Here is a 14,856-nt window from a genome sequence, read left to right as displayed (position 1 = left end):
AATTTTTGCGCATGTGATAATTGAGGATGGTTTATGTACACTTCCGTAAACATGTCCCGGAAGGACGGCCATTCTTCATAACCTCCATAGAATGTGTCTGTGTCACATGCGGGCACCTCGAGGTGGATGCCTGAACTTGCCTCTTGACTGTCTATTTGTGGCAGCTCTACTCTTCTGTGGGGAGTAGGTGCAGTTGCTTTAATTAGCTTTAATTGATCGGAGATCATAGCTTTTGTTTCTTCATATTGGTGTAAGCAGTTTTCGAATATTGTGGTAGAAGATAATTTAAAATTTTGTGGTAGATCTGAATCGTCAGAATCTACGATGGCGTCATGAGTCGTTTTGAAACGAGTAAAAAAATTTTTAAGATTTGGGCCTTTTACTTCTAATAACGATTCAGAGTTTTCTTGAATCGGTGAGGAGGCAAATCTAGTGCAGTATCGTAATAAACTGTCACTTTGTGAAATAAATTTTACAACCTGTTTTGAGCATGTAGCTCCAGGTGTGTTTTGATTTGTGTCGTCATTAACCATTTTTGCAATTGTATATTGTATATTAAAATACTGTTAAATATTTCGTCAGTGTAAACTGATTTATGGTATTCTTATAAAAGCGATGAAGTATAATAAATTGAATACTTTTTTCTTTTTAGATTATATCTGTAAACGGATTTTTAATTAATTTATTTATTTGCAATATTATTGCAATATTATTTTCATTTATATTTTTTTTATTGTTAATGACTATTAAAATGCGTTTTTTATGTATTAAAATATTTGATGTCCGAATATTTTGTATTTAGGTAAACCCTAATACTCGGACTTGTATACACATAAGTATGTACTTTTGTATGTACTTATATTTTGTGCAATTGAGAGTTCGTTGAAGAGATCAATTCGCTTTTTACATTAGCATGCACAAATTGTTGGTATCATTTTATGATTATGTTTTTGTTCTTAAGCAATTGAGAGCTCGTTAGAGAGATTAATTCGCTTTTTGTACGCAATCCTGCTTGTTTTTGTTTGCCAAAGAACAAGAGGTATTGCCGGATAATTGCCAATGTGGACTTAGAATACACAATATGCAAGTGTATATGACCAAATATGCATCAAATTAATTAATTGTGTTTAACCGATTTTTTTTTTCGTTTAATAAATTTAATTCAATGAATTTATATTTACTTTTTCACCTTTTAATGATTAGTAAATTTCAAAATTACTTTTTTTGAACACCAATTAAAATTTATAATTTTAATAATTTAGTATTAAGTCCCAGTGAAGGGTATAATTGCAGGCAGATTATATGTACAAATATATGAATATATATATGTACATATGTATGTATGTTCGCACTGAGAAAAACGCGCGAAAGCGAATTGGGTAATGTCCCTGTATGCTCCCGTATACTCTTTGTTAATATCGGGTGATTTTTTAAGAGCTTGATAACTTTTTTAAAAAAAAAACGCATAAAATTTGCAAAATCTCATCGGTTCTTTATTTGAAACGTTAGATTGGTTCATGACATTTACTTTTTGAAGATAATTTCATTTAAATGTTGACCGCGGCTGCGTCTTAGGTGGTCCATTCGGAAAGTCCAATTTTGGGCAACTTTTTTGAGCATTTCGGCCGGAATAGCCCGAATTTCTTCGGAAATGTTGTCTTCCAAAGCTGAAATAGTTGCTGGCTTATTTCTGTAGACTTTAGACTTGACGTAGCCCCACAAAAAATAGTCTAAAGGCGTTAAATCGCATGATCTTGGTGGCCAACTTACGGGTCCATTTCTTGAGATGAATTGTTCTCCGAAGTTTTCCCTCAAAATGGCCATAGAATCGCGAGCTGTGTGGCATGTAGCGCCATCTTGTTGAAACCACATGTCAACCAAGTTCAGTTCTTCCATTTTTGGCAACAAAAAGTTTGTTAGCATCGAACGATAGCGATCGCCATTCACCGTAACGTTGCGTCCAACAGCATCTTTGAAAAAATACGGTCCAATGATTCCACCAGCGTACAAACCACACCAAACAGTGCATTTTTCGGGATGCATGGGCAGTTCTTGAACGGCTTCTGGTTGCTCTTCACCCCAAATGCGGCAATTTTGCTTATTTACGTAGCCATTCAACCAGAAATGAGCCTCATCGCTGAACAAAATTTGTCGATAAAAAAGCGGATTTTCTGCCAACTTTTCTAGGGCCCATTCACTGAAAATTTCTTGATTGGACTTTCCGAATGGACCACCTAAGACGCAGCCGCGGTCAACATTTAAATGAAATTATCTTCAAAAAGTAAATGTCATGAACCAATCTAACGTTTCAAATAAAGAACCGATGAGATTTTGCAAATTTTATGCGTTTTTTTTTAAAAAAAGTTATCAAGCTCTTAAAAAATCACCCGATACATTTATTTTGTTTCTGTTTTGTAATGTATTTGGCGGACTGGAAAAAAGGGGTTTTTCCTTTGTTAGTGCATATGTAAATCTGCATTTTTAATATAAAATGTTAGGAAATGTATTTATTATGTATGTAGGTATTTACTTTAGATATATATTGTGTCAATAAGCATATATGTATGTATGTATGTATGCATGTTTGCATTTAGTTTTGTTTTTTGATATTGCTAGTTGTGTTTTTAAATTTTCTATTGCTTATTTGTTTATCCTGCTTACTGCTTACTGCTTTTCTTTTCTTTTTTTGTTTTGCTAAACATAAATAGGCAAAAGGTTATTAGCCAGCAACATATATAAGTATATGTGTAAATATGTATGTATAAGTGAATATACATATATAAGACCGGATTATTTTTGTTAAATCCGAAATTTTAGTTAACCGTTTTAAACTAATCAACGGAATCGTTACTAGAGTTATAATATTGCATACATAACCCATAAATCTTTTAAATACATATATATATTCATAATAAATTTAAATTAAATGAACTTAATACGCTCACTTCAGTTTTGTAGGGTGTATTTTTATGGATCGTATACCTGCTCGTATTCTTCCAATTCCTATTTCCTTCTGCCAGCTGCTTACGGGGTTCTTGAAAGTGTTGTTTGTTGGTTTGATTGTTAAATTCGCGCCCGGTTGTTTATTATATTTTGTTTTGTTTGCTGAGTTCGCGCCCGGTTTGTGTTGGGTTTGTTGGAATTGTTTTTTTTGTGTATTTTTATTTTCTATGTAATTTGTTTTTGTGTCTGTCACTTCACCCACCGTAAATCTTTATATTTCATGTGTATGTACGAATAAAATTTTTGTGTACTGCACTGCACTTTCATTTGTTTCTAATTCGATTTTTATTATGTTTAAATATTCTTAAATTTTTTCTACCACAATTTTGTCTCTGTGTCACTGCACTTTGTTATTTGGTTTTTTTGTTTTAGTTTGTATTTTTTTAAATTTTGTCACCACAATTTGTGTATACACATTTATGTATGTATGTTCATTTCACTGTTTATATGGACATATTTGTACATATGTACATATGTATTTAATTTTTTTATTTTATTTTTTTATTAATTATCCGAGGTGCCTTTCGGTAAGCCTCGAAGGACCATGAACATTTGCGTGCCCAACTAAGGGGGAAGCATACCACTGTATATGTATAAGGTTTTATGAGTCACTTAAACTTAAATAATGAAAATGCATTCCTTTTAACTAATATGAAATATGCAAGTGACAATTTATTTTTATCACAAATTTTATTTACACTTAATGAAAAACTTAATTAAATGGTCAAATGAATACGTGCGGGATCGCTGTTGAACTTGGTGATATATAAATAGATCAGAATCGCGGCTGATCCAAAGCTGTACGTAGAAGGAGTTGATCGTAAAAAAGGTATCAACAATTAAAGTGATGTGACGCTTGGGCCCGCTGATGAAACAAAAGTATTTCCGTAGCGCACAAGATCGGTGTTGATCGTAGCGAAGTAAATTAACGCGACGCAGTGTATCAGCGATGCGGGTATTGCGAATGTTGATGTAGTGTTGGGCGAACTGCAGCTGACGAATTGTTCAGCTGTGGTGAATTACACTGTAGCATTAGGATGCGCCAGTTTTACCGGCTAGAGGGGGTGGATGCTTAACTCATTTAAACACTCTGCATCAGGAATTTCCACAGAAATGATTTCATAAATTTGATTTGGTGAAACCACCATCCACCATCCAAAGAAGAAAGTGTGCGTGCGGCAAACCTCTCTTTTGCCACTCAACAGAGTACATCTAGCATCTAACAGCACCACAAGATAAAGTCCATCAAACATCATAACTGTTGTTTGAAAAGACGATCGCTTGCTGGTTGACCGCGATCCATACTGCCAATGTATGTTGACGCCAAAAAAAACGTAGACCGATATTAGCGCTAACTCTTCCGTGGCACACAACATTTTCACTGAATAACTTTCAATAATTTGTTTCTGAATAGCCGGAATAAACAAAGCAAACGACAAATTTGAACGATTCAAATAATTGTAAAACAAAGCAAAAAAATTTTGTATGAAAAAATGTAACTTTTTGGAATTATCCAATTTTCCGAATTTTCCGCACGAAAAGCATAAGTTTTTTTTATTTCTAAACCTTCACCGACTGGTTCAGCCGTTCTCGAGCATTAGCGTTACTAACAAATAAATATTCATTCGTTTGTATGGGAAAAAGAAAAGGTCTGTTTTTAGGGGTTTACCGGCAATTATTCGAATTTCGAAAAACATCGTTGAACCTCAAAGAACATTTGGAAAAAAGAATTGGCCAAATTGGTCACGGCGTTGTTGAGTTATGCGCTTAGCAACATATTTTGCGATTCATTTTTATATCTAAGATTGCAAAAATAGTAATACTCGAAATGGCAGGCGAAAAGTTTATAACACGTGTTGACAGATTTTCAAAATTTTAAAAACAATTTTGGAATTAAAAATAAATCGCTACTGCATTTTAGAGACAAATTAATAAAAATTTTGGACTACTTCTCGGCTGGTTACGGACAAAGAAGGCGGCTTTATAAGTCTAACAACACTTAACTATTTAAAAGGCTTAGGGATCGAGATATATGTCTGCGACACCACCTCAAAAGAGCGAAGTTGACGGTGCAGCAGAACGCGTTCACTCAATTATTATTGACTTCTCACTCAAAGAAATGATTCATATTGCAGTCGTTAGGTATAACAACACAATACACTCTGTGACAGAAGAGAAAGAATAACCGACAAAATTTGATAAACTTTAAGGATAAAAAGGAAATCGCTAGAAATCAAAAAAATTATTTAAGCTATTATAACAAAAACCGATCCCAAAATCAGCCTCACTGTGAACCATGACATCAGCAAAACACATATTATGTATCTTCAGCTAAACGAATAGCGAACCATTAGCCAATACCTCAAAACAGGTAATCAATTAATAGATGAGTATAATAAAATTGTAGACAATGTAAGAAAGGATAATGAACAACTACATACATATTTGAACAAACATTTTTCATTAAGTTGGGTATAATAAAAGAGGAAGTTGAAAAAATCGAAATCGCAACTCAGCTAGCAAAGGAAGGCATAGCCCATTCCCAGCTTTTGAACAAAGTAAACATCACTAACCTTCTCTCACAAACAGAGACACCACCATTAAAAAACGAATAATCGCATATCTTAAATATAGTCTTGCTACGCAAAACTGACGACACCTTATTTAACAATAATATCAAACGTTCAACTGTGAAAAATCAAAAGCGAATACTACTGTGATCAAATTGAAAGGTGAATTTTGTTATACATATTTTAAAAATCTTTATTTATTCTTGCAAAACCGTTTCATCTTCTTCAAAGTAATCCCTTTCCGCTGCAAAACACTTATTCCAACGAATTTTCCTATCATCATAGTACTTGGAAAAATCCTCCATCGTGATGGCCATCAGAGCCTTCTTCGATTCAGCTTTTATATCCTCAATTGAGTCAAAATGGTGTTCTCGGAGTGGCCTTTTAATTTTGCTGACAGCCAGAAGTCACACGGGGCCAAATCAGGTGAATATGATGGTTACGGAATGATATTTGTTGAATTTTTGGCAAAATGATCACGAATAATCAATGCAGTATGAGATGGTGGTGCACCACACCGCAATAATCGAAGAAAAATGTCCACATGACCTTGATTTTTTAGCGACTTTGACGGTTTCGGCTCGCCTTTAGCACGATATTCGTTCCAGTTATGATGCGTGCCATTACGTTTTGATAGTCAGAAAGCATTGTTTTACAGATGTTAACATGTCGGTCTTCTTCGAAAAAAATGAGTTTTTTTGAAACCAGTCGAGATTTGACTCTTCAATTCGTCTTTAAAAATCGCTTGCACCGATCTAAATGATAAGCCCAAACAATGAACAAGGTGTCTAATAGTTAGTCAACGATTATCAAGCACCATTTCATTGACTTGTTTGACGCGATGTTCATCAGTCGATGTTTTTGGCCGATTTGACACCACATTTTTCCCAACACTCTCACGACCGGCTTGAACTTGTAAGCACTTTTAGAAGACAGAGTTTGATCCCCAAAGGCTTTTTGCAACATCCTCAGCGTTTCTACAGACGAAATTTCATTCCGCAAACAAAATTTAATCGCACTTCTTTGTTGAATAAATTCAGACATAGTAAGAATCGAAGAATTCACTTTTAGAGTCTCATAAAACGACGCGTATTTGCATAGATGTCACTAACAGTACTACCAACTTACAGAAAAAATTAATAATTTGTTCTTTTTTTTTAAATTTCATTAGAGATATTACTTACAACAATACATATCTAAAATTAGACGATTCATTCCTTATACTAAATTTCGTCAATGAATCTATAGCACTACACAATGTTAGCTACACAAATTGGCACACATCGTACCCGCAGTACTACATATCAATCTCACGGAAAACAAAAATGAATTAGATCTGAACTGGTTACTTAAACTTCATTTAACCAATGTAAACAAATTACAAAATATATCATCAAGAAATGCTAATTCCATTAGTACCAAGCTTTGAAGCCATTTCAGTTTTCATTTCACCAATATTAGACCTTCCACAAATTTCAGTACAACAATAAAACTCCATCAGCGGACACTGATGCTTAAGGAGGGGTGAATTCGCACCATAGTCTGACCATACATACAGAATTCTTGCAGAAATAAATATATTTTATTAAAATAATAAATATCAGCGACTTTAAATAATACAAGCATTGTACGACATAATAACTCCCAGCACAAACTCAGCCTTTCGCATTGCTGATGCGCTGATAGAGTTCGAACGTGTAAAAACAACAAACATCAGCTTTAGCTAGATCTGAGTGAACTAAATTTGCAAAGTAGACATATTTTATGAAGCATTATATACTAAGAAAATTGTATAATTATTATTTCTAAATAATTTGTAAATAAAACAATAAAGTTCCAAATATATATGCTTGGATTCCGATCCTCTGGTTAACATGTTGCACTTTAAAGTATTTCCCTGGCTTTGACTCTTACAGATTGCAAAACGAAATGGTTTAACAATTTTTTATTTTATTACAGCTACATTAGAGGCTTTCAAAGTATTTCGAAAATCATGCTCAGATGTGATATATGTATGCGATATATTATATATTGTATGATAACTAAGGGAAGTATTGGCCCGATCCAATTAATTTTTATCATACAGACACACTGTTATCGGAAGAAGGCTCAATTCGAATTCCAGTAATATATCGCAGAGATCATTTCCGGTAAAAATTTAGCACCAGGCACTGATGTCCCCATATTCTGTACAATTTTTATATCAATTTTTTTATTTTATTACATTAGTATTTGACAGATCACGTGGGATTTCAGACATGGTGTCAAAGAGAAAGATGCTCAGTATGCTTTGACATTTCATCATGAATAGACTTACTAACGAGCAACGCTTGCAAATCATTGAATTTTATTACCAAAATCAGTGTTCGGTTCGAAATGTGTTTCGCGCTTTACGTCCGATTTATTTTTGTTCAGCGATGAGGCTCATTTCTGGTTGAATGGCTACGTAAATAAGCAAAATTGCCGCATTTGGGGTGAAGAGCAACCAGAAGCCGTTCAAGAACTGCCCATGCATCCCGAAAAATGCACTGTTTGGTGTGGTTTGTACGCTGGTGGAATCATTGGACCGTATTTTTTCAAAGATGCTGTTGGACGAAACGTTACGGTGAATGGAGATCGCTATCGTTCGATGGTAACAAACTTTTTGTTGCCAAAAATGGAAGAACTGAACTTGGTTGACATGTGGTTTCAACAAGATGGCGCTACATGCCACACAGCTTGCGATTCTATGGCCATTTTGAGGGAAAACTTCGGAGAACAATTCATCTCAAGAAATGGACCCGTAAGTTGGCCACCAAGATCATGCGATTTAACGCCTTTAGACTATTTTTTGTGGGGCTACGTCAAGTCTAAAGTCTACAGAAATAAGCCAGCAACTATTCCAGCTTTGGAAGACAACATTTCCGAAGAAATTCGGGCTATTCCGGCCGAAATGCGAAAAAGTTGCCCAAAATTGGACTTTCCGAATGGACCACCTAAGACGCAGCCGCGGTCAACATTTAAATGAAATTATCTTCAAAAAGTAAATGTCATGAACCAATCTAACGTTTCAAATAAAGAACCGATGAGATTTTGCAAATTTTATGCGTTTTTTTTTTAAAAAGTTATCAAGCTCTTAAAAAATCACCCGATACCTCAAATAGCATACAAGTATGTATATTAAAGGCTCTATTGTGCAGTTTTCCAGACATTGCGTTTGTAAGAGAGCAATCAACTAACTCATTTCTACGGGGGTATTTTTTATACCATTTGAAGGGAGAGTGGCTAAATGAGTAGCGCGTCGCATCATATGTACATCATTTCACCACACCGAATCACATTAACACACACACACACGCACATGCACCAAAACACGATGACGTTCTACATTCTATATATATATATATATATATATATAATATTTAACGTTTTTCTAAAAACTACTGTGCAAGTTATAGGCTATGTTCGTAAATGCATCATGACGCGCATCATGACGATTGCATAACAAACAGAACGTTCAGAAATGCCAATATTGCAGCACTGCAATAATCAAGCGTTCAAAAAGACAACACTTCTATCAGCTGTCACTCATAATTTCTATCAAAAAATTGTTTACTGCATTTAACTACGATGTCTGACGAAAAGTAAGTGCAAAACTGTTTATCTTAATTTTTGTATTGAAATTTAGTTAAATTATGTTAATAATAATTGTATAAATTATTATTTTTAAATTTTTAGTGAAAATCTCAGTAATGCGGAGACACAGTTATTGCTGAGAGTACGGTTGAATATGAAGAACGAGTTTAAATCGGGTAGAAGGAAAAAAAATGTATTGTGGAAGAAAGTTGTGACCGAAGTTAAAAATGTAAATGAAAACAATAAAAATTTAAATGAAGTTCATCAGAAAAAGTAATAAAAAAATTATTCAAATAAAGGAAGGTGAGGTAAAGTAAAAAATTTTTTGATGAAAACAGAGTTCTAAAATAGTTTCTTCTATCGATACCATTGATATCATCTGAATCAACACGGCGAATGGGGGCATCTTGAATTCCTTCGATTTCATTGTTGGTTTCCATATCGGCATGTGTTATTGTATCGTTAATATGTTCAGAATAACCTCCCTTATTTATGATAAAATTGTGTAAGATAGCGCAAGCGAGTATTACATTAGATGTGGCTTTAATGCTCGAAGCTTCAATATAATTTAAAATTTTAAACTGTTTCTTAAAAATCCCGAAAGTTTGTTCTATAAATACTTTGTCTTTTAAAAGACAAACATTTGTACCTACAAATTTTTCTTTTTGACTTCAATACCCTTCTTTTTCTTAAATTTAAAGAAAACCTATCATTTCTTTGCTCACAAATTTCGTCTAGTGTTAGATTCAGCAAAATTTCCATTTTAGTATTATACGCGTTCAAAAATGCAAACAAATGTATCTGCAAATTGTCAAAAATTGTATAAGAAGTATCAAACGTCAAACTTGCAGTGTTGCTACTGTTGCTTATGCTGTAAGTCATGATGCATTTACGAACATAGCCATAATCACTGTTGCTCATTTTGTACATCTACATATACATATATATAAAATTAAGTGTCAAAACTTCCTGTTCGCATACTCCTCCTAGACGGCTTGCCCGATTTCAATGAATTTTTCAGGGGTGATTGGGGTCTGTTTGGAGGGTGCACATAAGAAATTGAATGTGTGTATGATTGCACGTTTTGCACAAAAAAAAAAAAAAAAAACAAGAAACAAGTGGCGGATGTTTACAATTAATAAAAAACATTGACATCACATGTTGATCGTTTTTGCCTGTCATTCGTTCTTTCTATGGATGACTGTCAAGCTAAGAAGACATACAGAACGTAAGTGTTCCGAATGCACTGAGTGTATCAAAAAAAAATGCTTCAACATTGTGTGTATTTTTCTCAGATTTCAACATAATTAACATTCTGCGTACAACACAAAGCAAGTGAGTATTGTTGTTGTTTCATATGTGATGCCATGCGGTTCGATTGTCGCTTGAAAATGCGCGGTGTGTGTAAAAAAAAAGTGTTTCAACTTTGTGTGTTTTTTCCAGATTTAATTCCATCGATTTGCAACATTTATTCGAACCGATTTTGTGTTTTTCTGCTGACCGTGCAACACACACAAAGCAAGTGAGTATTGTTATTGTTTCGTAAGTGCTTTCATGCGGTTTGCAAATACACTGTTGGTGGGTCTTATTGCATATGCGTATGAGGGTAAAATACATAGTTTAAGATGTAGTTTTAGGTTATTTTTTCCATTTTTAGTTATGTACTTCAAATATGTATACTCTAGCACGACCACCGGGGACAACACTAACTACCTTTTTCGAGTTGTGTGAAAACGATGAATTTGCAAGAACATTGCTATATTCCGAAATACCACAATATTTCACTTGGAATCCATCATCGAAAACATTTCAACGACGAAAGCAAGGGGAGCGTGTTGACGGTTATCCAAATGTCCATAAAACTGATGCCATAAGACGCATTTACACCATCCATCCGAACAACGCCGAATGTTTTTATATGCGTCTGCTATTAGTCAACGTGCGCGGACCAAGATCATTTGATGATTTGAAAACTGTTGACGTTCAGTTGTGTGCGACGTATCGTGAAGCATGTCAGCGATTGCATTTATTAGAAGATGATATGCATTGGGACACCGCACTTCATGACGCATCACTCACATCTCATCCAAAACAAATACGCGTACTATTCGCCATAATAATATCTACATGCCTTCCATCAAATCCGCAATAACTGTGGAATAAGTACAAAGACTGCATGACCGAGGACTTAATAATTTTGGCGCGTAATCGAGCATCGGACGCAGACTTGCTATATACATTACAAATGTATAATGATGCTTTGATATTGGTTGAAGATCTGTGCCTTACAATTGCGAATAAGGCATTAGCGCAACTTGGCATAACTGTGCCCAATCGTTTAGCGATTGATATGCTTGACCATGAGCTTCAACGTGAACAACAATACGATTGCAATGAATTGCGTGCTTTCATACAAGCTAACATTACCAAATTGAATATTCAGCAGAAAAATGCTTATGATAAGATTATACGAGCGGTTGACAATAACGCCGGTGGATTCTACTTTCTGGATGCGCCCGGTGGTACAGGGAAAACGTTTCTGATCTCTTTGATTCTTGCTACTATACGGTCACAGCAGAAAATTGCGCTGGCAATTGCTTCGTCAGGCATCGCTGCTATTCTACTTGATGGCGGCCGAACAGCACATTCTGCGTTGAAATTACCGTTGAACATCCAAGTCGTTGAAACACCAACGTGCAACATATCGAGGAATTCAACAATGGCAAAAGTGTTGCGAGGAGCTGGAATAGTTATATGGGATGAGTGCCCAATGGCTAACAAAAAGTCTTTAGAAGCATTCAATAGAACAATGCAAGATTTACGCCAAAAGCAACAAATTTTTGGCGGAGCATTAGTCTTATTATCCGGCGATTTTCGGCAAACTTTGTCAGTCATTCCTCGATCAACTCCTGCCGACAAAATAAACGCATGTTTAAAATCGTCAGTTTTGTGGAGACAAGTTCAAAGGCTGACTCTTACCATCAACATGCGAGTCCAATTGCAAAATGATCGATCCGCAGAGGCGTTTTCGAAGCAGTTGTTGGACATTGGCGAAGGCAAAATACCAATCGATGATACCGGTTTGATCACATTGCCGAACAACTTTTGTACACTTTTACAATCGAAAGAAGAATTGATTGAAAGTGTATTTCCGAATATTGTTCAACACTATCAACGCCACGATTATTTAAGTGAACGCGCAATATTGGCACCGAAAAATGTACACGTCAACGAAATCAATTTTGCCATTCAAGAAAAACTGACAGGGGAAGCTACAACATATACATCGATTGCTAGCGTTATAATCAAAATGAAGTAGTCAATTATCCAACTGAATTCTTGAATTCTTTGGATGCCCCCGGTCTGCCACCGCATCGTTTGGTCCTGAAAGTCGGTTTACCCATTATACTTCTACGAAATCTGAAGCCACCAACTTTGTGTAATGGCACAAGACTTTCAGTCAAAAAATTGTGGCCAAATTTGATTGAAGCAACAATACTAAATGACAAGGCAGCAGGTGAAGTTGTACTCTTACCACGCATTCCTATGATTCCAACGGACATGCCGTTTGAATTTAAGCGCTTGCAGTTCCCAGTACGCCTTGGCTTTGCAATGACCATCAACAAATCGCAAGGGCAAACGTTTCAAGTGTGCGGCGTCAATTTGGAAGAACCGTGCTTCTCCCACGGCCAATTGTTCATCGCATGCTCGAGAGTGGGAACACCAAGGTGCTTATTCATTTACGCGCCAGGTGGAAAAACCAAAAATGTTGTATACCAATATGTTTTATAAATGTTTTATAAATAAGTAACAGTTTTACAACAATAAATAAAACATAAAGTAAAAAGTAAAGTAATCGATTTAGGTGTAGCGAAACGCACAGGGTAACAGCTAGTATATCATATATACATACTGTATACATATATTCGGTATTCTTTTTGCCTACGCGGTAATATCTACAAACATTCATGTGAAAAATACAGAAAATATTATAAAATAAAAGGTGCGGTGTCATATATGTACATACATATACACATACAAAAAATTTTTCCAAAAAAAAGTTCCGTGAGGTGACATATACATACATACATATATAGGAAAAAAAAACGGTTTGAAAAACGGATACGAAACCGTTCCGTGGAGCGATTCCCAAAACAAAAAATAATAATAAAAAAAAACAAATAAATATACATATACATACATACAAGACAGTGCTTAAAACCAAAAAGCCAAAAAAAAAAAAATATAATAATATCAAAAGTCGGGCGCGAAATATTATTTAACAAACAAAAACAAAAAATCCACACGGGCGCGAAGATTAAAAAATATAGTCTATGTGAAAATTAAATTTTATAAATGTGGAAAAAAAAATAATAATAATAGTAAAAATAATAAAAACCTAAAAGGCCAACCAACAAAGGGAAATTAACAACAACGGAACAAGGAACACCAAACAGGAAAGGAACCATATAAAGCCCTCAAAGTCCCTTGCAGCGGCACAAAGTGAGTGTATCAACTCCTTCTATTATTTTAAATAATTTATACTTATTTGCATATATGTATGTTAATATTTACAGTTGATCTCTCTAAAACTGTATACGATCCTGTAAATTTTAATAGAACGGTTGCTACCAAACTGTCCGAACTAACGGTTGATTTCCGGGAAACCGAAAACAGTTTGGTACATTATATATGTACATTCAATATATGTATGAACGGTATATAGTATGACATATATGTATATATATATACATATATAGTTATATATACCGGCATATACATATCTGTTAAAAGGCCTACTTATGCTTACATTTGTGTATCCAAACACACAACATTAAAAATCAAAAAAAAAAAAAAAAAAAAACAAAAAAAATTTTAAATATTCACTTGACAACATTTTCCGGCAATACCCCTTATACTCAACAGTATAAGCAGGATTGCGCAAAAAATAAGCTAAGGCAATTGCAAAATTCAAAAGGAGAAAAAAAAAATAACAATCCCAAACATACATATATGCCAATAGTCACCACATTCATATGTACATACCTTACATACCTTACATACCGAAACAAAGTGAGGAGAAACAAAATTAATGCGACATACACCCACATGTATGTATAAACAACATAACAAAAAATTTTGCATATTAACAAAAGTGCATACCTGCACTTCACCGATTTTCTATTCCCGCGTTATCCGTACGGCAAATAATATACGCACCTACATACGGCATACAATTTGCCTATGCCGGCATATACAACGTACACAGGGTACAAAATTAAATTAAAATTTTACAATTTTTACAAAATTCCGGAAAAATAAAGCGGTAAATGCGAAATTTTAATTTATTAAAAAATTTTAAAATTTGTTATTAAAAAAAAAAAAATAATAATCACGGACAAATAAAACAAAAAATTTTAAGCGTTGGTAGAAAGAAAAAGCAATTAAATACGTATTGCCATTTTCAAGTATTTACACACACTTACTTACATATATTCAAAGACCAAATCGGCACCTGTCCAGCAATACCCCTTGTTCTTGTTAAAGCACGAGCAAGCAGGATTGCAAACAAAACAAAACAAAAAAATAATTTTTTTGCATCTTACGTATGCACATAAACACGCACATATTGTGCAAACTTATATACAAAGGTCATCAACCTTTTTCT

The sequence above is a fragment of the Bactrocera neohumeralis genome, unplaced genomic scaffold, assembly GCF_024586455.1.
Source record: "Bactrocera neohumeralis isolate Rockhampton unplaced genomic scaffold, APGP_CSIRO_Bneo_wtdbg2-racon-allhic-juicebox.fasta_v2 cluster09, whole genome shotgun sequence".
Lineage (NCBI taxonomy): Eukaryota > Metazoa > Arthropoda > Insecta > Diptera > Tephritidae > Bactrocera > Bactrocera neohumeralis.
This window is presented reverse-complemented; position numbering follows the sequence as displayed.